General features: G+C 41.0%; 1 long non-coding RNA gene across 3 annotated transcripts in view; it reads left to right on the forward strand.

The window, feature by feature from the left end:
• Positions 1-762: 762 nt before the first annotated feature.
• Positions 763-23924, forward strand: part of LOC143841051 (uncharacterized) — a 56150-nt gene continuing 32988 nt past the window's right edge. For 2 of the 3 annotated variants that reach the window (XR_013232536.1, XR_013232538.1), the window contains exons 1-2: positions 10766-12518; positions 23716-23924. This is a non-coding gene — a long non-coding RNA (uncharacterized LOC143841051). Of the gene's footprint in view, positions 883-1709; positions 1746-10765; positions 12519-23715 lie in introns of those variants that run through there. The other variant, XR_013232537.1, reaches the window with a different exon arrangement.

Consider the following 23924-nt stretch of genomic DNA (forward strand, 5'->3'; position numbering starts at 1 on the left):
ATGACCTCTGGGTGACCAGCCACTCTCTCTCAGCCTGACTTACCTGACAGGAATGTTGTGAGAATAAATGAGAGGTGGGAAATCACCTTCCCTGGTTGGCTCAACAGGTAACATCAAGTTAAAACATTCCATAAAACATTATATATAACAATATGCATAATTTAGATTTTAAATTTTGTTTCTGGGAAATACCTAGAAGTAACATAGAGCAGTTCAAGGAATTGTAGGAAACCTTATGATCTTACTATAATTTCTGGCAATTCCTAAAGCTACTCTGTCTGGGTTTTCCCCAGAAGCAATGTAGTCAGTGTTGAGTTCCTCCAATTTCCCCATCCCCAGCTTGGCAACCAGTAACCCTCTTTTCTATGATGGTGAAAAGGGTGGGAGGTACAGTGGGTGATATTCCTGATATTTTTAAATAATCTCCTCCTATGCCCTGAATGGATCAATTGGAGACTTCCTGTTCCTTTGAGCACACTTTCTCTCTTATTGCCCCCCCCCTGGTGAAGTACAGCAGAATGACAGGGAGTTAGTATTCTCTCTCCTCTCTCTCTTTACAAAGTTGTTTCAATTCTCAATAAGGCTATTTATTCTTTAAGCAGCTGGTGCTGCAACCTTTGCATATTTAAATTCTGCTAACAGCTATATCTATTATCTATGTAGAAAACAATAAACAAAAAATCTTAATAGAAAAAAATAGATGCTGCCTAGCATTCCCATTTGCCTGCTACTACCAAACTACCACCAATGCTCCTACTTCCAAACAGGTACTCAGTTGAGCCGAAAGGGAAACTGGCAGGAAAGAATGTCAGTGACATGTCAACCTCACCTCTAACTGGAACTACAAAGTGATGTCACACACTAGGAATCTTCCCAATATCTGTACGTATTACCATATGGTTTTTTTAAATCATAGAGATCAGTAGAAAAGTTAGACCATTGGTGATGTCACTTCTGAGTTCCAGCCTGTGTCTTGCCAAAATTCATTTCCCCACACTCTGTACTCAAAAAGTTTCCCAGGGGTTATAGACTTATGCCTGACAACCCTAAGAAAGCCAAGCCCAGAGTCAGTGGCCTCTGTGAAACTAGGTCCAGGTGAACCCAACAGTGGCAACCCCTGCAGAACCTGGCCAGACTTTTTTCCAGAAGGAAAGAAGGAAATATCATTGGGATTTCCAAGGGAAGCAAAGAGGAAATACGGAGGGAACATAAAATGAGATCCTCCCCACAAGTCCTTGCAGGTTCCCCATTTATTTTAAGGATAATTTTCTATACTGCATTGTTTGGTAATTAAAATGTATTGGGCCTGCTGTTGATCTTTTTATTATTGTTTACCACCCTGACCACTTTGATGGGCAGCAGCACACAGCAAATATTAGGCACCACTGTGGTCCAAACAAGGCCCATTCAGAGCACAAGAAGACCTAGATTTGGGAGGTGCCAGTCTGGCGTCCACAGTACTTGCATGAAGTTTAAAATGGAGCTAGTTTCTAATGACATCCAGCAGTGGAGAAGTGTCATTAGCCATTATTATATTGACTATATAAAAACAACTGAGCTGTTAAATCTCTTTTTGATAGTTTTGCCCAGAAATCAAACTTACTGTTATACCAGTCTAAAGAGGTTCCTTAAACTTGTCATATCACTACAGGCAGAAGGTGTGTATAAAATTCACAAGAATTAAAGGACGTGTATTTTATTTTTAGCAGAACTGACTCAGAAGCACCTTCACCATATCAACACAGGTAAGAGGTGTACATACCGTTTGCAAGAATTAAAGATTTGTTGTTAGTTTAATTTTAACAGTATTCATAAGTGCTACTACAGAACAGAGCCTGTCAGCTTTTTCCATTAAAAAAGCTTGATTCTGCAGCACTTTGAACTTCAAGTGTTAAAAAATCCACCCCACTCTAGATAGCAACTGGGCAAACAATATCAGAGGTGAGGAAAAAATTGCAGTGTGGAGTTGTTTGAACTGAAGTATGCAGGAGTGAAATGGATGCATTTTTTATAATCTTGCTTGTATCTGAAAGCAAAGTATGAGGAGGGCCAAATAAAACACTCAGAATTTGTAGAAACCTTATTAGAATATTTTTAAAAATATTATTCAATTTATATCCTGCCTCTCACTTGCATCCTGGGGCAACCAACAATATTTTAAATTACAATACAATATAACAACTATAATTAATAAAACTGTTCCCATTAAAATATAAACAATGTAAAATAAACATCTAGCAGCTAATAAAATGCAGAGTTCCATTCACCTTGGTTCCAGGGGTGGGTACACCCAGTTGCCCAAGAACAGTTAATGCTGTTAGTTAATGTAGAGGGGGGTGTTATATATAGGTCATAGATCTCTATGACCTGTCACTTCCAAATAGTTGGTTATCCCTGGCTCCAAGGAAACTCATCTGACGTATTTGCATCCATAGATTTCACTTAGATCATTGCATAATGTGAGTACAAATTTTAGAAAGAAATGGAAAGACAGAAACATGAATGAAACTGATCCCAGCCTCTTGGCCTCCTCTCACTCCAAGGAGAGACACACCTTCCCCATGTTTCTTGGCACCAACAGTATAAAAAGATTTCTCAATCCAATGCTTTCTCAGTTTCTTGATCCCCACATTTTTCTTAGAGTAAACAGAACATTTGATCTCCAGTCTAGCATCCTTCATGACTCTTCACAGTTATGCTCACGTGAGAGCAAAATCATTCATTGTACAAGTAGATAAGCAGAAATCAAAAAAAGAATTTTCACACTCCAAGATGGCCTAGATATCTCTCAGATTTAAATAGTATCCTAGCCTGATTGATTCTGAGTTTGTATACTCTTAAAGCCCTTTTGTAATCAGTCAAATTATTATCAATGAATGGTCATGTGACTTCTAAAAAGGCTGCTCACTGGAACAGTGTTGGGTACTTTTATTGTACTTCTAGTGGCCATCTAGGAGGGAAGACGGCATGGTATAACTCTTATCAAATCTGGGAAGCTAACTAGAGCCAACCCTTGCAAGGGTGACCACCAAGGAAGACACAACAAAGGAAAACCATGGCAAACCACTTCTGTTCATCTCTTATCCTGAAACCCCCTTTCTGTGGTGACCATAAGTCAGCTGTCACTTTACCGCATCTTACTTCATAATTAGCTCAAATTTGCCTCCCAAAACTTTTCTGTTGGAATACCACACTGCTTGCGGGGGAAAACAGCTAATATTTTCACATTAAAGCAAAGAAATGTGAGTGTGGTGAGAAAATATGGAAGCTTATGCAACTACTTCTTGCTTTCAGACATTGTTCATGATGCTGATATTTATTTTCTGCCATATCTTGTAAGACTTCCCATTGCTTTTACCATGCATATCTGTTGGGTTTTTGTTGTCATTCTGCATTGATTTTCCTCTTTTCAGTGTTCAGTTTGCTTTCTGGTTACTGTTTCCTCAGGTTTTCTAAGAGTGGTTTTGTGTCAATTTTCCCCTTGTTTCTCCTCCAACCTGTAAGTAATTCAAAAGCATACAGATTCCCTCAGAGCTTTTCTCTGCTGTTTTCCTGCTCCTTGAAAGTCACTCCCCCATGCACACTGAGGTCATTCCACCCATATTACTCCTTCTGCCATTCTTCCCCCTTCATCAGTATACAAGCACATTTTCCCCTGTTTACATTTTTAAATTTTTGGTTTTTTTAACAAGCCACAGGAGTCTAGTGATATGAGACTTTCACTCATCTTTGAATGCTGAATTAAAAACGTTAAATGACGAGAGGAAAGTTTAAAAGGAATTATACAAGATTTAGTTCCCTGCTGTATTGACTTGAAAGGAAGATTGGAGAAGAGGCAAATGGCAGCAGACCCAGTGCAAAACTTTTTAAAGAATTTCAGTGCTGCATACAAATAAAATAAATGGAGGGGGATTGTCATCGTGGAATGAAATTGACATGAGGTGTGAAGAGAGAGAGACAATGGGATGGGAAACCTAATGTTTTTAAAACAGTTTTTCCTTTAATGCTTTAGTGAACAAAGTGGGGGCGGGCACCTGGCTCCCCATATTAGAGAACGCTACTCTTAAACACTACACCAAGCTGGTTCTCCATGTTGCCAACATTCACAGACTGCAGTGCTAGTGAGTTCTGGACATTCCACATGTTCCCCTGTATTATGAGATCATGTGACACTTCCCCATTTTCCCCACAACACAGAATCCCCTAGTGTTTCGCCATATCAAAAATAGGGCTTTGCAGCTGTTTGTCAAGTTAAAAGAAAAAAAATCTTTTCAATTTCAACATTGTTTTTTTCCCTCTTTGCCTGTGTTTCTTTCTATTCCCTTTCATTCAATGGACTAACACTAAAATGTATGCACAAACCCTAAACCACAAAGATTTAAATGGAAGGCACCTGCTGGATGCTATACATCTGCTATTACAGCTACAATAGGGCTATTGCGTAATTTTTTAAAAGAATTTTGGATGCCACCCACACACACACACATCACAAGTGGTGTTCCACTCAGATTTAGAAGAGTGCATTTTTAAATTGCATCTGCTGAGTAAATACACTGGAGGAAAAAGAATGTTGTGTCAGCCAAGCACAGAATCGGAAGTCAAGATTAAAGGCACCTTGTGTTAATCTGCAGTAAAATGCACGTGCATAATGGACCTGTATCTAAGTGACCACAAAAAACCCTGGTGGCCATTAGAAGAAGACTATTCTTGTTCATTCTTCTGTTTGTTCCCACCTTGTAGGGTTCAGACCTCGAGTTTTTATTTGTTTCATTTTTAGTCATTTTTATTCTACGTTTTATTGCTTGTAACCCCATCCCTCAAATTCTGGTTTTCCATAGATGCACAGCCATGCCTTGCTTGAACAAGATTTGTCTTGAATGCCAGTCACCAAAGCCCAGCATGATAATATGTTCAGCTTGTAGGCACTGGGAAATACATCCTTCTGTAAACACTATATAGGTGAACCTGTTTGTTGGGACAGAAAGGTGCCTGAAAGGACACTGCACACGCTGCCCCAAAGGGAAAATATGATGTACTGTCTCAGGCAGAGTATTAATCATAGCTGATATTTCTGGACAATAAAGTAAAGTAATCCTTGCGAACAATCTCTCTTCAAGGATAAAAAAGAGAGAATAAAGAACCAGCAATATTATATGAGCTGGCGTAGTTTCAGACAGCACAAAGCTAACGGCATCCAGGAGATCTCATTTGGAAAGCAGGTTAATAATAGCTACATGGTTTATTGCAGCTAAAGTAATTTTTCCTCTGACAGTGTCAGGGTCATTCTCCTGCATACACCTGGGCTCTCTGTAAACTTGGCAAACCTGTAGTAAGTGAAAGCATTTGTCTATTTAGACTCGGTCAGTTCACAAGGTCAGACCATTTCTCCCTGAGACAAAAAAAGCACTAGTGTGATCTCAAAGCCCTCAGGAACTAGATGTGCAGACAGTGGTATTGTTACTCACTCTTCAGAAGACACCTGAGCTGTTAGATGTCTGATAGGAGCCAATATGAAGAAATGAAACACAAGCTAAGTGATGGGGCTCTGAAGCTCTGTCTTCAACTAGATATCCAGTTCATTTCAAAGGATCTAGGGCTTCAAGTGGAAAAATAAGAGGAGGGGGCTCAAGCTTACCTACATGACATCTACACATAGCTAAAAGCCCAGATGTCAGAACAATGGCTATGAAAACTGAGGAGTAGTGAATGGCTATGATGCACATGCTCTCCGAAGCACTTTGTCCTTTGGTTTGCTTCACCTTTGTCAGGGCCAAGATCTGGAATTCAGAAACGATTCCAGTAACAGGGAGTTTGCAAATCACAAAGTCTTGGCCCTTATCTCAAAGTCACCAGAAATGGGATTGTTCACTACTCTTCCAAACAAGTCTAACCTGATATAATCAATAGTGGGATTCCAATGCATTTTGTGCATGCTCAGTTATATTTTTGTCCTCTCTGGAATTATCTCTGCATTAGATTTAACTCTGCAGCCACAATTTGTTGCCTTTTCATTGCACCATATTTAAGTTTTCAGCATTACAGATTACTAGAACTCAGTGCCATGCCATATTTAGTGTGCAGTTTTTAACATCACTCCTCCTCTTTTTTTACCGGCAAGTCACAGCCAACCTGTGGTGACTCCATAGTGTTTTCAAGGCAAGAGGCAATCAGAAGTGGTTTGCCATTGCCTGCTTCCTCATCATCCCTGCTTAACTTCTCACCCTCACAGGGTGTCTGTTGTGGGAAGAGAAAGAGAAGTGATTGTAAGCCGCTTTGAGACTCCTTCATGCAGTGAAAAGTGGGGTATAAAAACCAACTCGTCTTCTTGTGCCCTGACTGCAGTGAGAATTAGATTTTAAAAATGAAAGGAAAGACATTCAGCTAGACACATCATGACTCTGGCTTCAAGGGCCTTCCTTAAGTTGCACCTGGGGTAGAATGCACCCTCACTCTTGGTATGCAACTACTACTACTAATAATAAAATATTGTTACGTGTTGTAGAATGTATTCTACAGCTGCTTCAGTTCTGGATTGAACTCTGGCATTCTCAGATTAACAGTATTACTTGTCTGAGTGAGGGCAGGGCAGGAACTAAGATAGTAATGTGGGTAGTGATAAAGAGATGGAACAAATAAGAAGAAAAACAGATTGTGGTGAGGCTAGCCAAGGGCCAGGATTCCCAGTAATTGGGGGACAGGGGAAATATGGCAGTGGAAGGAGGTGGTTAAAATGAAGGATCCGGAGATACAGGAATGTTCATGACCCTTTTCTCATCCTGAGAGACACTGGGGAGGGGTAAGGAAAGATAACCTGTCACCTACATTTGGTGTTGTGCAATGCCAGGTCCATAAATAACAACAACCTTGCATGATTTATTTGTAGGTTGGGGCATGGACCTGGCATGCTTGACAGAGACCTAGGTGCAGGAAGGCAAAACAGTCATTCTGCGACAACTTGCACTACCCATGTTTTAAGTCCTTTACCAATCCCAAACAAGAGGATGGGAAGTTGCAATGTTGATCTGAGAATCTTTGTCCTTTCAGGTGCTCCCTGTCCCAACAATCCCAGAAATTGAATGTGTGGATCTCGTGTATAGCGCAGTAGAGAATTTGGCCATCTTCCTGGTGTACCAATCACCTAACACACTCACAGGTGCCCTGCTAAGCTTCTTGGAGTTAGTCACTGGGTGTCCTATGCAGTTCTCCAAATTATTAATTTTGGGGGATTTCAATATCCATGCAGAGAAGACTGACGTCTTGCAGATCTTGGACCAGTGTCAGCCATGGCAACACTAGGGCCTATTCCGCACACATTGGATAATGCACTTTCCATGTGCTTTTGCAGCTGGATTTTCCTATGCAGAACAGGATAATCTACTTCTAAAGTGCATTGAAAGTGTATTACCCAACATGTGCAGAATGGACCTAGGACTCTCCCAGTTTGTTGCTAGTCCCAAACATCAAGCAAGTAACACCCTGGACTTGAACTTTGGGATGGGGACAAATCTCAACTGGAGTCCCATAGTCAGACCAATATTCTCTGAAGGCTCAGATTGATATACTGCCCCCTCCCTTTATAAGTGAGGAGCAGATTATGGAGACTCATGGATCCAATTTGTTTTCCAAAATATTCTGTGGGATCCAAAAACCCCTGATGCTTCAATCTGGAGGAAGACTTGTGTTGAAGAGACAAGAACATCTTTTAAGAAGCTTATGAATGCTTTTGAAATTGCAGTGAAAACTGCTAAGAAGGAATTTGTGCAACCATAAAATTCAGTGTATGGTAAAAATGTTAATTTAATGCTATTCTATAACCAAAGTTATGTAAACAAGCAAGAATCAAATAAGATTACTGTTTTACAGATTGCAACATTATGCCTCCCCTTTCCTCCCTATTCACACATTGAGATATTTAGATGTAGATCTGCTTCTTTATCCCTTTTCCTTATGAAGCACAGAACTGCCAGATAATTATTATTTCTATTTTGATGTTTGTACTGTAAGGTTAGAAGATTTAGAAGAACCTTTCCTTAAGTCTGGATATTTGTAAAGGTGGTACATCCCACAACCTATCAAGAGATGCCAGTTACTTCATTCATTCATTCATTCATTCATTCATTCATTCACTTCACTTATACCTCACCTTTCTCCCCAAGGCAAACCTGAAATGGCATGTTCCATTCTTCTCTCCTGTGCGACTGAGAGTGTGTGACTGGCCAAGCTTGCATGGCAGAGTACGGAACTGGGGTCTCCAGGATCTTACTCTGATATTCTAGCCACTACCATCCTGGCATTAATATCCTGGAATTATTTGTCTTACAGAGTACATTCCCCATGGGGCAAATAACACTTTAGATCGACAAACAGTGCCGAGGGAAAGGGTTACAAAATCCCTTCCCCCCAGGCCACAGACATGATTCCCATTCCCTACTCTCACCCCATAACAGTATTTGATTTTTCTTTTTAAGATGCTGCAGAGCGGTTGATCTTCCTACATCTCTTCTAGTTTGACTCTAAGTTTATAAATGGATTAGAGCTCAGGAATAGTTCGCTAGTCACCAAGCAGTACATACTGTAGATTAAATAAATAGTGGTTATATGTGATATATATTTAGATTGTGCATTAGACTTTAAAATCTGTAACTGAATGCATTAGGCTGTGTTTTCTGTTTATGTCTCTGCGATACCATGGAAACACAGTGCTGCATCCTAATGGGTCTCTCCTGGCAATAAATAAACAAAGTCTTTGTCTATTCAGGCTTCAATGTCGCTTTTCATGTAATTTACAATTCCAGTGAGAAAAGTGATCATTTTTCCTCCCCTTTTCCAGTTGCTCTTAACGGGGGAAGAGCGGGGGGGGGGGGGAATTAAAGATAAATGCAAAATGCACCTTCTAGTGGCCATTACAAAATCCATCCCAATGCTGATAACATCAGACAATTTGCACAGAGGTTGCTTTTGGGTTTTCAAAAAACATTGGCTATAATTAACCTTGAGACTATAGTTCCTTAGCTAAATTGAAGTCAAACCCAGAGAAAATATCCTTGTTCAAACTAGGAGCTGATATAAAGGAGACACAAAAGCCATCCCCCCGCCCTTCTCTCCCAAATCCAAAAGGCTATTGGCAGTCTCTTTTTATAGAGACAGCAATAACTTTCATAGCCTTTAAACTGCTCCTCCAGAGCTGTGACATACTCTAGCTTCCATTGCTCCAAAACTTATTAGAGCAGACCGAGGCAATCATCCCCTCCCCATCATTGAAACACTCGGGAGCAAGGTGAGCGCAAGAAACCTTGTGCAACAGCACACAGAATCAGTTTGCCATCTGGCACCTGCTGTCCCTGTCTGAAATGAATAAAGTCATTGAGAGGGAAAGTTGTGCTGTAACAGGAGCAACAGAAAGAACTGATCATTATCCATGAGGAGAAGTGGTCAGATTTAATTAAGCTGCTCACAATCTGAACAGTCAACTGAACCAGAAGGCAGCAGCTTCCATGGTCATGGAGGGCAACCAGATGTCCTCCTCTGAACATTCAAGGCAGAGAGAATTAAAAAAAAATCCTTCTAGGGACTAATTTAAGTATTACCAACAGAGCACTTTCTCAGGACTTTGTTTTCGAGGCTGCTAATCAACACTCCTGCCCTCCACAGATCTGTGTTCTCCTCAAATAATGGTTTTTCTGATGCTTATTAAAGGTAGCTCAGAAAGGAGACTAGTCATGGCAAATAAAAACCTTGCCTGAAGACAGGAAACTTGTAAGTATCCATACTTTTTCTTCTAGCCTTCACTTCCTGTGAAAGGTATGTTATAGGGAGAACTCTTCATTTAAAAAGGTCAGCAATGAGATCCCATCATTTCAACAAGCACTCTAGGCGCATGGTGTGCTCTAGGACAGTGGTGCATGTACCCTTCTGAGACACAGGAGTATTCTTGGTGGAAGTAAGAGTTTTCATAAGAGTTTTCATTCTCATGTTCATCTGCAGGTATGATGTGCCATCTCCTGCTGATCCTACCTGCTGTGCATTGTTTATGACTTTTTGGCATGTTAGTAAGAACTGCAGACATTTGTGTTTTTCTTCCCCCAGTACCTGTTGCCCAGCAGCAAGTATCTCTGACATTCTGTTTGCTGCCAGTCCTACCTGCCACAGATTATCCAGTTCTTCTGTTCCTCTCCCATAAATTCTACAGTTATAGCAGAGGAAATCATACTCAACTGTATTATTACAATTTTTAACTATTGGAATTGTTTTAATTGGCTCATGACTAACGCTTGTATAAGTACATGCTTTATTTCTGGAGTATCTCAAATTAAATGATTTTAAGTCTTTTAGGGGTACCAGATACAGATTTGGTAATATATTTCAATAGATTCTAAATTATGTCAGAACTATACAATCCACAATTAGATCAACCCAAAATGCTTGTTATGTTCAGCAATTCTGGAGTGGTTCTAACTACCTTCCAAGGAAATTTCCCCTAGCTTCAGGAGCCCTTTCCAATTTCAGTGGCTCTTCCACCGGAGGAAGAGCCATTGAAATGGGGAAAGTTTGTTTGTTTGTTTGGTTGGTTGGTTGGTTGGTTGATTGATTGATTGATTGATTGATTGATTGATTGATTGATTGATTGATTGATTGATTGATTGATCGATTGATCGATTGATCGATCGATCGATTTCTATACCGCCCTTCCATATGGCTCAGGGCGGTTTACATACAACATGGGGGGATAGATGGAACGAATTAATATATAACATAAACAAATACAACAACAACAATAATCTAAATAACACAATTTCAGTGATCTTAAACAATATAGCAGAAACGGAAATTAGCTTTAGGCTTTAGGAAGGCTTCATGCTTTAATCAGTGGAGTGGTAGGACAGGAGAAGGAGCCACCACACTACTGTTCAACCAGTCCTTCAGTCATCATTCCCAGATGAAATTCACCATATTAATCTTTGGGTTCTGATATCTCTAAAAATGGATTTTTGCTGTGTCTGGTTTTATATCTTTCCTTGGAAACAAATTACTCTTTTTAATTTTTTTGCTATATATTTACTACCTTTGAGATGCAAGATCAGTTCTGTCACAGATGACCTTGTAAAGCTTGTGCTGCTATAAGGAATCTGCAATGCTTTCTGGTCCATCTCAGACTCATATTTGCGAAAGGGGCAAATCCACTGAGGTCTTTTGCTCTTCTGCTTAACTTTCACCACCCACGCTTTCAACTTGCTAGATTTTTTTCAGTCTGTTCATTGGTGAACCAGTTACTCAAACAGCTGCATTTTGCATCATATCATGTTTTTCACTGCAAAATTTTATAGTAGTCCTTCTAATTGCTCAGCCCTCATTACATTAGGCCTGATGCTGCACTAATTGTCTCTTATCATGCTGTGCTTCTTAAATGTACTAAGCATTTGATCCTTTAAAACTGAATCTTAAACGGCTGGTGTCAAGCTGACTGGCCCAATTTTCCACTATGTCTTAAGATCTATTTTTAGAAATAATTGGAGTGTTGAATTAGTAATTTAACTATGTTCAGGGGTTTGTTATTTGGGGGGGGGCTGGATTTGTTCATGTTTTCCCCATAATTCTGATGTCTTGTACCACCTGTCACTTGTCCTTGATAAGAAGGTCTACTTAGAATCCTTCTGGTGTCACGGGTTTTCCAAAAACACTTTTTTATTGTGGATGGATGGATGGATGGATGGATGGATGGATGGATGGATGGATGGACGGACGGACGGACAGACGGATAGATAGATACCTCACCGGAGACAGGCGAGGAATAAATCTAATAAATAATATATATTATTTATTAGGACGGTGAGCGACCGAACTACCCTAAATAATATAGCTGGGCGAGAGCTAGCGGACAAAATTTCCGCAGCAACGAAGTCATGCTTTGCTGCTTTCACTGCCATCTCATATGCCCTCATAAGTGTGCGATAAGATGCTCTTGTCACTATATATGATTAAACTTGATACAGCAATCTCAGTGCTGATCCACAGCATACCCACAACCATGTGAACCACTGACTAGCCCTAAATCTAATGGATGTAACCTTTGTTTCTCAGATATTTTCTGAGAAAAGTCTTCACAACTTGGTGGAGAAGATGAAGCAAAGCATTTGGAACAGAAGCCAGCAAGTATAGTACAGCAAGCAGCTTGAACATGTGCGTGCAAAAGTGTTGTTGCTGTCATTCCATTTTAATCTAACCTGACAGGTTGAAAACAAAGCATTATTATACACTAGCTTGGAAGAAGAAGAAGCATCACACAGAGGACAGAAAATACAAAATACAAATTGGATATTGGATCCATTGCCAACAGGTTTCAGTAGAGGGAAATTGCAGTTGTTATTGTGATGGAGGTGTCTCTCTGGCACCTCCATCAGCACTATATAAAGTGGCACCACTTCAATCTCTTTGTACCTAGATGCTTACATTGACCTGAAGAAAACAGAATGCCATCTTGATCAGGCCCAATTCTCTCAGGCAACATCTGGTGATGGGAAGTAAGTGTAGAATTTTAATAACCACATTTTATGAATATGTATATCATCCAGGCATTCTTGTCAAAAGATATTGTTGATTTTGGCTACTGTTGAACGTGTACTTAGTAGCAAACCTTGGCTTGCTGCTATGTAATATGTGAAATGACTCTGAGATTAATTACAAAGGGTCCACACACAATATCCTGTTGTTTGTACCCATAGAAGAAAACCCGAAAGATCAGCAAAGAGTGGGGTCTTATCCCTTTCTCTTCCAGAGCTAATAACAGCCTTATGGGTCCATAACTCCCTCTCCTCCTCTAGTGCCACAGGCTGAATTATGCCCACATGTGGCGACTATGCCCTTAAATTACTGTGAAGATCCAAGAATAGATTACCCAGTTTCTAGTCTAAATATAACTTTGTTTCCATTATTAATTAATGTTTTAAAGGTAAAGGTAAAGGTATCCCCTGTGCAAGCACCGAGTCATGTCTGACCCTTGGGGTGACGCCCGCCAGCGTTTTCATGGCAGACTCAATACGGGGTGGTTTGCCAGTGCCTTCCCCAGTCATTACCTCTTAACCCCCAGCAAGCTGGGTACTCATTTAATGTTTTAGCACTGGGGTAAAAATGATAATAGTGTTAGTCGCTGAGCACTCAACATTTGTTTTTTTGTTTTGTCTTTGTTTTGTTTTTTTGCTTTGGGGCATTCAAATTATTACCTACAATTCATAGTTTTGGTTTTGTTCCATTATTATTGTATTTGTCTAGTTGAAATATCATACTTTTGTTCGAGTGTGTTCTTATTAATAGATGTTATCCTTTCTGAATTATGCTTGTTTCTTTTTCAAACATTGATTGCTGTCAGCTGAAACCCCTGCGAGATCAGACATCTACACACTGTGTTCACTTTGAGTCTTGTTCCCATAAACTGCTGGGGATATGTTGTCCCAAGTGGATTTGAGATTTACACAGTCTTGTTTTGATTTTCTATCTTGACTCCGCTATTTTAGCTTTACCCGCTGTGTACAAAAAAAAACAGCTTCTCAGATGCAAGGAGTAGGTGGTACTACTAAAACTACCTGTCTCAACTCATTCAAATGAGTAGTCGTGTTGGTCTGAAATAGCACGATAAAATCTAGTCGCATTTTCAAGACCAACAAAGATTTATTCAAGGTGTGAGCTTTCGAGTGCAAGCTCTCTTCATCAGACTAAGAACTGACCATCATAATAGTAGGAATATATAAGCGAAAGTTCATCCTGTTACATTAGTAAACTGTGTCACAGCATCCACACACAGCCACATGATAATTTCCTGATTGGCTGGTTTGGCAGTAGCCATAAGTACACATGAACCTGCCTTTTATTGAGTCAGACCAATCTCAGACTTGCAGCAGCTCTATAAGATCTCAGAAAGAGGTTTTTTTCACAACACGCTAATCCTTTTAACTGGATAACCCAGGGACTTGAACCTGAGACATTCTGCATGCAAAGCAGGCACCCTGCCACTGAGCCATAGCCCCAGAATATTAATACAAATATTGGAATACAGCTGACAAGGTTTGCACAAAGTCACAACATTCTTCTGGGCCTTTAGGTTCAGATCAAGGCCAGGTGTGCTTCCCAGGGTCCAGGGACAACCAACTGATTCAAACCCGCCGAGCGAAGAGCCCTGCGAAGAGCATAAGAAGCAAAATGGGCGTAAGGAGATAAGGAACATAAGTTGAATAAGGAGATAAGCACTCCCTCAGATAGGCAGGCCCAGGCCATGCATGGGCTTAAAGGTAAGATCCGGAAGCTAACCAGTAGCCAGTGTAGCTGCCTCAACACAGGCTGGAAATAGGTCTTCCAAGATGACCTCGTAAGGACCCTAGCAGCCACATTTTGCACCAGTTGAAATTTCCAGATCAGAGATGAGTAGACCTACATAGAATGTGTAAAGTAGTAACTTGTTTTCTGTGCCACATCCTTCCTGTGGATGAACCGGATAACAAAAATCTTTTTCACAACCAAAGCCAAACTTTTTCCCAGTATTGCTATGGGTCATAGCTAGGTGCCATTTTCCTCTTGTGATCCTGTATACAGAATTGCTCTGATGGAGCAAGTATGAACTGGCTCATAAACTGGCAGAAGCTAAAAGTAGATAATAGTATAAGGAGTTTGTCATTAGAACAACCTTATATACTTTCCTTGAAGTATACAAAGCAGTTCACCATTGGAGAGGCTGTACTGAATAAAACTAATAGGCCACTGCTTAAAGCTAGTAAATATTTTCTTATATCTTGGGCTTTCATTCTTCCATAGTACATGTTTCAGTGTGGCAAATATCATTCTAATATTAGGAAAACAAAACTGCATTAACTATAGGTAATCATAAATCTTGAGCTGAGCAAATGGATAGAACTGTGCAAATTTTCCACAGCTCATTCCAGTTCCTTTGACAGAAATGAAGTACAGCTGATGTTTTCTGAACAGGCTGCCTAAGGAGGTGATGAACTCCACCTCACTGGCAGTCTTCAAGCAAAGGTTGGATACACACTTTTCTTGGACGCTTTAGGATGCTTTGGGCTGATCCTGCGTTCAGCAGAGGGTTGGACTAGATGGCCTGTATGGCCCCTTCTCACTCTGTGATTCTGTGATTCTGTGAAACACAGAATAGGGTGCTGCAGATGAAGTCATATTACATCTTTCTGGTGTGGTGTATCCAGGTCCTGTGAGTGAAGTGGGTTGTTTCAGCTCAGAGTCTTTGCCCATAGAGTATATGGAAATATTCATCAAAGGATTGTAAACCCTTGCCCTTATGACAAAAATGTTGTCCGTCCCAACACCTCAGCTAAAGTAGCGATCCCTGGCAGTGTATATCCTGGCGTCAACAAGAGTTTCCCATTCTTGAGATGTAGATCTGCAAATTGATTGTGCTTCCTTCTAACTTATGGCAAAGTGCAATTACAGTTTAAAGGGAATATTTATGTACATTAGTTAACAACATCATTGCAACTTAGTACTCACGCATCAATACTTAATTAGTGTAAGGATAAGTGACATAATTGCTACAAGGCATGTATTCCCCATAATGTGAGGCAATTTCATGCACTATGCACATTTTAAATACTTCCCCTGGAATTTTTTTCCAAGGCTGCATTTTTAACTCAACAGGAGAGCTTTATACGCAAAGATAACTTCTCCTGCTTTCCATTTCAATTGAATGCAGCACTGTATCCTGAGTTGGTGTCATGGTCATTTCCCCAGGGAGCGCTTGATATTGCTTTGCGACACCTTGAGAAGGAAGATGAGAATGGTGGTTCTTTGTCTGAAACAGAAGGATACAAAGCTTTAGTTATATATTGTGCAAACGTGTGTACTATTCAAGTCTCTTCTGACTTATGGCACTCTATTGCATTTTTGCACATGGGGAATGTAGCATGCCAGCCACCGAAGGTTAAGCAGCATATTCCAGCCCCTCCAGATGACGTCACCTACCTCCGGTGGCTAGCTCGCAATATCCGCCATTTTAATCCGTGACAGGGGGAAATCCCACAAAGTGGATTCACTTCCTGAAAAAGTGAAATCCCCCAGCAAACAACCTGCCCACAAACAGCAGCAAGAAGGTTTGAAGGGGGAAACACGCTTTAGCCTTTGCCGCACCTGCTCCCGCCCTCCTTCCTCCATTCCCTTCCAGTGATGGGGGAGACTGGACTAGCATGGACTGGCAGAGCAGCGGGGGGGGGGGGAAGCAGCAGATGGGATGGGGGTCTGTGGACCAAAGAGAACAGGAAGGCAGCATGGAGGTAGGAACACCTAACAGGAGAATTGTGCTGTTTGATATTGGGGGGGGGAGTCTGCCACCTTCGCCATGCCCTCCACTGGCCAGCCATGGTTTTGTGTGCATGTTTGCTGCTTGCACAGCCTGTGGGGAGGGGAAGATGCAGTACGGAGACTTTACTGTATTGTCCTGTTTGGAGGGGGTAAATGCATGATTTGCTTTCATGCTGTTGTAGGCGGGTGGCATCCCATAATGTTGGCCACTGTGTGGAAAGGCTCTATGAAAGAATGTTTTAAAAATGGTTTATCATTAACAGGTCTTACAAACTGAGGGCTGTGGCTTCCTTGATTGTGTCAATCCATCTCATGCTGGGTCTTCCTTTTTTCCCTGTTGCCTTCAACTTTTCCTAGCATTATTGTCTTTTCCAGTGTGTCATCTTCTCATAATGTGACCCAAGTACAATGACCTCAGTTTGGTCATTTTAGCTTCTAGTCAGAGTTCAGGCTTGCTTTAATCAGGAACCCACTTGTTTGTCAAGGAATAGAATATGTATACTGATTTGTTTACAAAAGGAATCCAGAGGAGACCCAAGAATTGAAAAACCAGGTAGCCTGTTTCAGGTAAGTTAGTAGAAACTGTTATTAGAAACAGAATTCTTATCCAAAGGAATAAAACATGTTGAAAGGAAATCAGCATGAATTTTGCTCACCAACTTTCTGGAGTTCTTAGAAGGTTAAGAAGAATGTGGATATTAGTAATCTGGTAGACATTATCTACTTAGATTTCCGAAAGCTGGCTCATCATGGTATTGATTGGCTGTCAACTGTGATGTCACTAAGTGTGATGTTCCCTTTTGCTGTCAAATCAGGAATAGGGTACTAACTCAGGGCCCCATTCTTAGGTTTACACAACAGATACTTGCAAGAAAATTAGGGTTGCCAGGTAATGCCTGGAACTGGCAAAGAGTATGGAACTTACCAGGAGCAAAGAAAGGCCTAGGTCAGAATTACCAGTAAAACAGTGACATCATTTTGGGCACAAAGCAGAAGTGATATCATCACATAGTTGGTAACACAGGAAAGTTCTGGTATTTGCCCCAAAACACATTTTAGAAATCATTTTACTATACAGGTTTTAACCAAATACAAGAGCATCCGTATGTTTCCAGTGACATTAAGATGCCACTGCTAGTGTGTACCAGAAGTGATATTGCCTTATTTATTTATTATTTAAATTTATATCCCACCACTCTCCATGGACTTGTGGCAGGTCACATAAAACAGAAGAACAGAATAAAAACCCCAGTAAAACCAATCAAATACCCTAATAACATAAAAGACAAGAAGCAGCATAATCCCATTCCTCCCCATCCACAGTCAATCATCACAGGGAGGGAATTCACAAAATGGCAGAGCATTGGCCGGATAAGGGGACTCAATTGTTCCTGGTCCCGGCCTCAACCAACCACCTGGTGGAAGAGCTCTATTTTGTAGGCCCTGTGGAACTGAGACAACTCCTTCAGGGCTCTCAGCTCATCTGGGAGCTCATTATACCAGGTCAGGGCCAGGACCAGAAAAGCCCTGGCTCAGGTAGAGGCCAGGCATGCTTCTCTGGGGCCAGGGACCACCTCAGATTAGCACCTACAGATCTGGAGGTGACCGTTGTGTGGATCACAATAGTGCCCAACACAAGGGCACTAAAAGGCTCACCTAGCAAAGATAGAAAAATGCCGTGTGGGCTACACCAGTGACCTGGGCCTCTATTGAAAGGGAGGCATATTGCCAGTGACACAGGTCTACAACATCTCCTGTTGTTGCTGAGTAGTGCCCTGCTGGCCAGTTGTCTTGGGCCAGGGTGGAGGGGTCAAGGATCCTCAACCTCTGGCAGGAGCCTGGCAAACCTAAAGGAGATACATGACTGAGAGCAATGTGTTTCACTGCAAGGAAGGTCATTCAGTCTACAGTTCTAACTAACAAACATAATTAAGCAACTCTTTTTAATACAAACATCCACTTTTAAAAGGTTTTTTAATTAATAAAATATTCCATTCAAATTCATTGTACACTTTGAAACCTTTTTTTGCTTTCTATGGCTACTTGATTTGGGTTCTTTAATAATACAGTCATTCTGTCTTGGGTCTCAGTTAGTGTGGCTTTTATGAACCTTAGAGTATGCTGAAAGTAAACGGAAATGAGATTTTTGAGTTGAACCAGAAAGGATTATGAGTGCAGGAAGAATATTCTTGTTTCACTCACTTGTTTTCATCTTATTTTCTTCCCCTCCTACTCGCCTCCCTCTCTGCTTATTTCTTTTCACCTGCTGAGCTATAGACTGGGGCTGCTATTTGTACTGGCAGGTGGCCAGAGAGACAGCATCTGGTCATCCAACCAGCCAAGGGGAGTGTAGAAAAATGGTTTTACCCTTCTTCTGACTCTCCAGGTGCCTCATACCTTGTTTTGCAAGCATCTTGACAAATACATTCATGAGAATGCACCACAACACAGTGCCTTAGACATCTGCAAAATCAGGAGTGTGGTTTGCCACCCTGAAAACTGTAGTCAGTGGAAAGGTGGCATGGAAATGCTATAAATAAACATTTACACATGCTTAAGTTACTACTGACTTCAAAAGACTTATGCAGGTTTATGGGAATGCACTTAAATACTCCAGATCTAAATTTAATAATAATGGCCAAAGTCATCTTCAGCTAGGGTGACCAACCTCAGACTGGAGGCTGGAGCTCTCTCAGAACTGTCTCCTCGAATTATTTCCCAGAATTATTTCCCAGAATAAAGTGATCAGTTCACCTGGAGGAAATGGCAGCTTTGGTGGGTGAATCCTATGGCATCACTTTCCTCACTGAATTCTTCCCCGTCCCAAACCCCTAATATTGTCTTCCCCGGGCATAATCCTCAAATATACAAAACTGGATCTGGCAATGTTCTCTTCAGCATCTGTAACTGCTCTTGCAGAGCGGTAGTAATAAAAGAGTAAGGGCAATATGGGAGGAGAAAGGGCAGGCCCTGTCCGGCATAAAAACTTAGAGGGCCCCTCTGAGTGTCCATCCAGGGCCAAGCGGCCAATGCGCAATGCTCAGCTCCCTATTGGCTGCTTGGCCCGGCCTCACCTGGCCTAGCCAGGGAGTCGCCGCGCAGACACAGAAGGCAGCCCACACGCTGAGTCCTCCAGCCAGGTTCTCCTCCGATTAGGGAAAGGACCAGGGACACCACATCGAAGACGCGGCATACCTGGTCCTTTCCTGCCCGAGCTCCCTTCCCCCTGGGGAAAGGAGCAGGGATGCGGTGGCCCTGTTTCTTTCCAGCCCCCGCCAGGGCTGCGCAGGCTGGGCGAAGCCTCCTGCCCCCCCCCCAGCCCTGGGAAGCCAGGCCCGACTGCCGGGAAAGGCCTGTGGCCTGGGGGGGGAGGCCTTCCCTGGCAGGTGGGAGTGCAATCACCGGCTCCCAGAGCCAGCGATCGTACTCCCAGCCACTGGGAAAGGCATGTGGCCTGGGGGGGGGGGGACTTCCGCATGCCCGTCCACCTGTGAAGGCCTCTAGCCAGGAGCGGGAACGTTCTATCCGGGGGGGGAACATTGCCAGGGCCACTGGGAATGGCTAGTGCCCGCTGTATTTTTTCTACAGCGGGCTTAATTTCTAGTTCCTATATATTTCAATTTGGTGAGTTTCTTAGTTTTATATTCTCTGTTCATTACTACCCCCTTTTTAATTTTGTTTTCTCCAAAAATGAACATATTCTGTAGTCGTTCTTTAGAGCTGAAATATTCACAATCCTTTCTGGATTCTGAATTTTGCTGTATTGTGTGGGTTTCTATAATGACATTGAAATTACACAGCAGAGTTACTGGTGATGAGCCATAGTACAATTAAGTGTATTTTACTTCTCTGTAAATCAATGAAGCCATGTTTCTACTTTCATATCTTTTAATATTTGTTTATATTTTTATCAATGGTTTCAATTCTCAACTTTCTGTTGTTAGCTTTGTAGATGGTTTTTATTACGTGCACATAATGTTTGGGGTTTGTCAACACATGTGCGATTTACTTTTACAATGTTCACCATGTATTTGTATACTTCTGATTTTTAGTCTATTGAAATAACAAGTGTAACTATTTTATAGCCATAGTGGGTCATAAAACATTTTGAACTTTATTTTGCCAATGGAAGGACTCTGCTGTAGATATGCATGAAAACCCAGCACTTATTAAGAGAGGTATCATTTACCCATTTCTATGTTGAGAGATTTTTTTATAAATTTTTCATGCTGTACTTTTTTGGTCTATCAGCATCTTTTACTTGGGGAAATGGGCTGCTTGACAGCCACTTTCAGTCTCCTTGTCTTCTTCTTCCTCCACATAGGCAAAGTTTAGAAATAATCATGAAGATAAAAAAGTACATAGACATTTAAAAATCTATCTTTTTGGGGAAAAAAGATTCACATACACACACAAGCATACGGCTCCAGTATGAAAGTAATATCAAAGCAATAAAGGTGATATAGACAGCTCCACAAATGTTGAATGAGATGATTTATGATTTATAGAAAAAACACTACTAAAACACAAGATTTCAAAAGACCCAAACTCTGTCTATGTTAGTGATAATGTTTATGCTAGAGGATAGTAAAACAAGCCTCTTTGTAGAGGAGGAAAAAAATCAAATGTATGGGAATCAGTACTCTGTACTTCGAGTCCTTCGCAAAAGCAAAAGTAAGGTTTCACATGAATCCATGTGTGATGACAAATGATGGTCACTATCCAGTTTGTATACTTGCAACAAAGTGGTATATCTACTAGGCGGTGTATTTTTAGTAACATTTATATCTCACATTTCTTCAACTACAGAAGTCAAGGCATCATATATAAACTCCCTGAGACTACACAATGTTTCCTACTTAGGCAATAACCATTCCCAGACTTGCTTCACTTCAGCAGTGGTGTATCACATGGTCTCAAGACAATTTCCTTGGGTTTTAAACATGTTTGTTTTGGCCTAAACAGCACTAATACTGGAGGATTTTGAAATACTATTTGTAGCTCTAAGCTGCAGAATGGTTTAATAAAATGGCTATTTCAATGTAACTGTTGGACATGTGTTTGCAAAGCCACTTTGAGTGGAGACACTTCAGTGAGAAGGGAGGTCTACATCTGAATGGAAAACTTGTGCTTTCACTTGGTATGTGTTTATGTATATTCAACTAATATATCTGCAAATGTGCTCATGTGCTATAACCCCATCCCATCGTGCAGTACTGTGTAAGATTGGCATTTGGATGGTGTTTACCTGGTTGCATTCAGATGCATGTTCTTACCATAGGTTAATGTGACAAGTTCAGAGGAGAAACACAGTTCTTGAGAGACCAAAGGATTTCTATTCAGGGAACAAGATCAGCTAAATATCTTTGAAAGATAGATATCTTTGAAGGGTTGAGGTTCAGGCAACTCCTTTCACTGCTCCCAGACATCTGGCAAAGTTGTTTGGGGGTGTCTCTGGGTGGCCATCCATCAGGATGGGAAACATTTGGAGTTGCAGTGGACAGTAAGTAAGGTCATGGCCCACAGAAATAACCAGACTGTATTTTTCAAACATTTTTCATATCTTTCTTGTCTTTTTTTCATCATCACAATAGAGTTTCAAAGACATGTTTGCCATACTTTTCTTAATATTCTAAAATGGTGTCTCCAGAAACTTAAACACAACATTTTGTCTTATTTCAGATTATCAAAAGATGTAAGAAGAAACAAACTTCCCCTGTGTGGATACTTGCCATTATTAGATGTTAAATGAGACATTCTCTTCTTTGATCATCCAACTTTCATTAATGTCAACGAGTCATCTAGGCCTTGTGTTGATTCCCCACCCTTTTATCATTCTTTGCATCTAATTATGGGCTTCTACATTTAAATATGTCTACAAGAATATCTTTAAAAGCTTCAGAATGTTTATGCATCTTGTCCCTATCATGCTAATTTAAAGTTTATATTAAGAACCGAAAGCTTCTGTGGAGAGGGAGTTGAGTTTGCCAGACTGTTTGATAAGGTTTGGCTAGATTTTCATCTTTACGTTGTCCTTTAGACAAAGTTATGACATTCCGGTAAGTTTCTGGGGGATTCATTGAAATTCCTTTTGGAGAGCTGTTAACAGGAAGAAAACAAGAAGCGTTGGTATTACTGTTAATTATAACCAGCAAAGATTCAATTTACCTGCTGATTTGGGGTTCAATTAGCTGATACATGCTCCTGAGCAAGCTGCATCAAAAGGAACGGAAGAAGCACAATATACACATTCTTATGCATTTTGATGAGCCACAGAAAGAACAAACAAGTAATGGATAGTCAGTGTTTTACATTAGCTCAGGTTTGCACCGGCATTCTTATGCTGCTATTCTTCATACATCACTAGTAAACACGCAAGAAATTGTGATAAGTTAAAACTGTCCCAAGTACTGGCATTGCATCTGCCAGGGTGATGGAACCAATGAATTGCCCAATAAAACAATTAGTCATGCATTTATTCCAGAGACAAGTTGTTACCCCTGAAAAGGCTCTACTATGAACAGCAGCCATCTTGTGAGGATGGACTGTGCCAGGGGTAGTCAAACTGCGGCCCTCCAGATGTCCATGGACTACAATTCCCAGAAGCCCCTGCCACCATTTGCTGGCAGGGGCTTCTGGGAATTGTAGTCCATGGACATCTGGAGGGCCGCAGTTTGACTACCCCTGGACTGTGCCATAGGGCATGTGAATGGATGAGGAGACTATTGGGAGGCATTCCCCTGAGTAGTGTTGCTTTTAAAGCTAGAGTATTTCCGGTGAATGAGAGACAGAGCTATGGCATCAGTACCCAAGCAAACCCACCTGTTATAGCTTCTGTTGTTCCAAGTTAATTGTGGGAATTCTTTTCACTGTTGCTGCTGCTTAAAATGGCCACTAAGCACAAGATGCTTAAGGATAATTTCTACCTATAAGGGTTTTTTTTAAAATCACCACCTTCTATTCATTCTGGTGATTTAGACCAGTGTACTTGCTTATAACAAAAAATGTGGGAAACAGCCACTCCATGGAGGCGTTTAGTGAATGGAGTTATCCGACAGTCAAAATCATTTCCCATTTTTAAATTGCTCCTGTTTGATGGCATGCTTCCACCCTGAATTTTTTTCATCACAGGCTCAGGATAATTTTTTTTTAAGAAACACTGTCTTACTTGTCAAACTGTTTCTTGAACATTTTAAAAAGAGCATACTTTGCTGATTGTGAGATGTTCTTGTCTTATCCATCCCCCCCCCAAAAAAAGCTTCAGCTCTACAAAGTCCAGGCAACAGCATCCCACTGACTATACAGAGATAGCTTTGTCTGAATCCTCATCAGATGCTAAGCCTAACTCATCTCTTTTTCCCTCGCTTCTTTACCCCCCCCCCCATCTATGCCCCCTTTATTCAGAGAGAGAGAACACAGGTGAAGCGAAAGAAAATTATTACAGCATGATGACTGCTGAAATGATAGAAGGTAAAGAAGATGGATTATCACGCTGCTGACATGATTTGTATGGATTTCCGAAATTAAGCTGTTCATTTAAAGTGACCGCCATCTTAGGACCCACGATATTGCAGCTGCCCTCGTAATAACCTTCATCTGCACTTGTGAGCCAA

This window comes from Paroedura picta, chromosome 7 (genome assembly GCF_049243985.1).
Source record: "Paroedura picta isolate Pp20150507F chromosome 7, Ppicta_v3.0, whole genome shotgun sequence".
NCBI lineage: Eukaryota > Metazoa > Chordata > Lepidosauria > Squamata > Gekkonidae > Paroedura > Paroedura picta.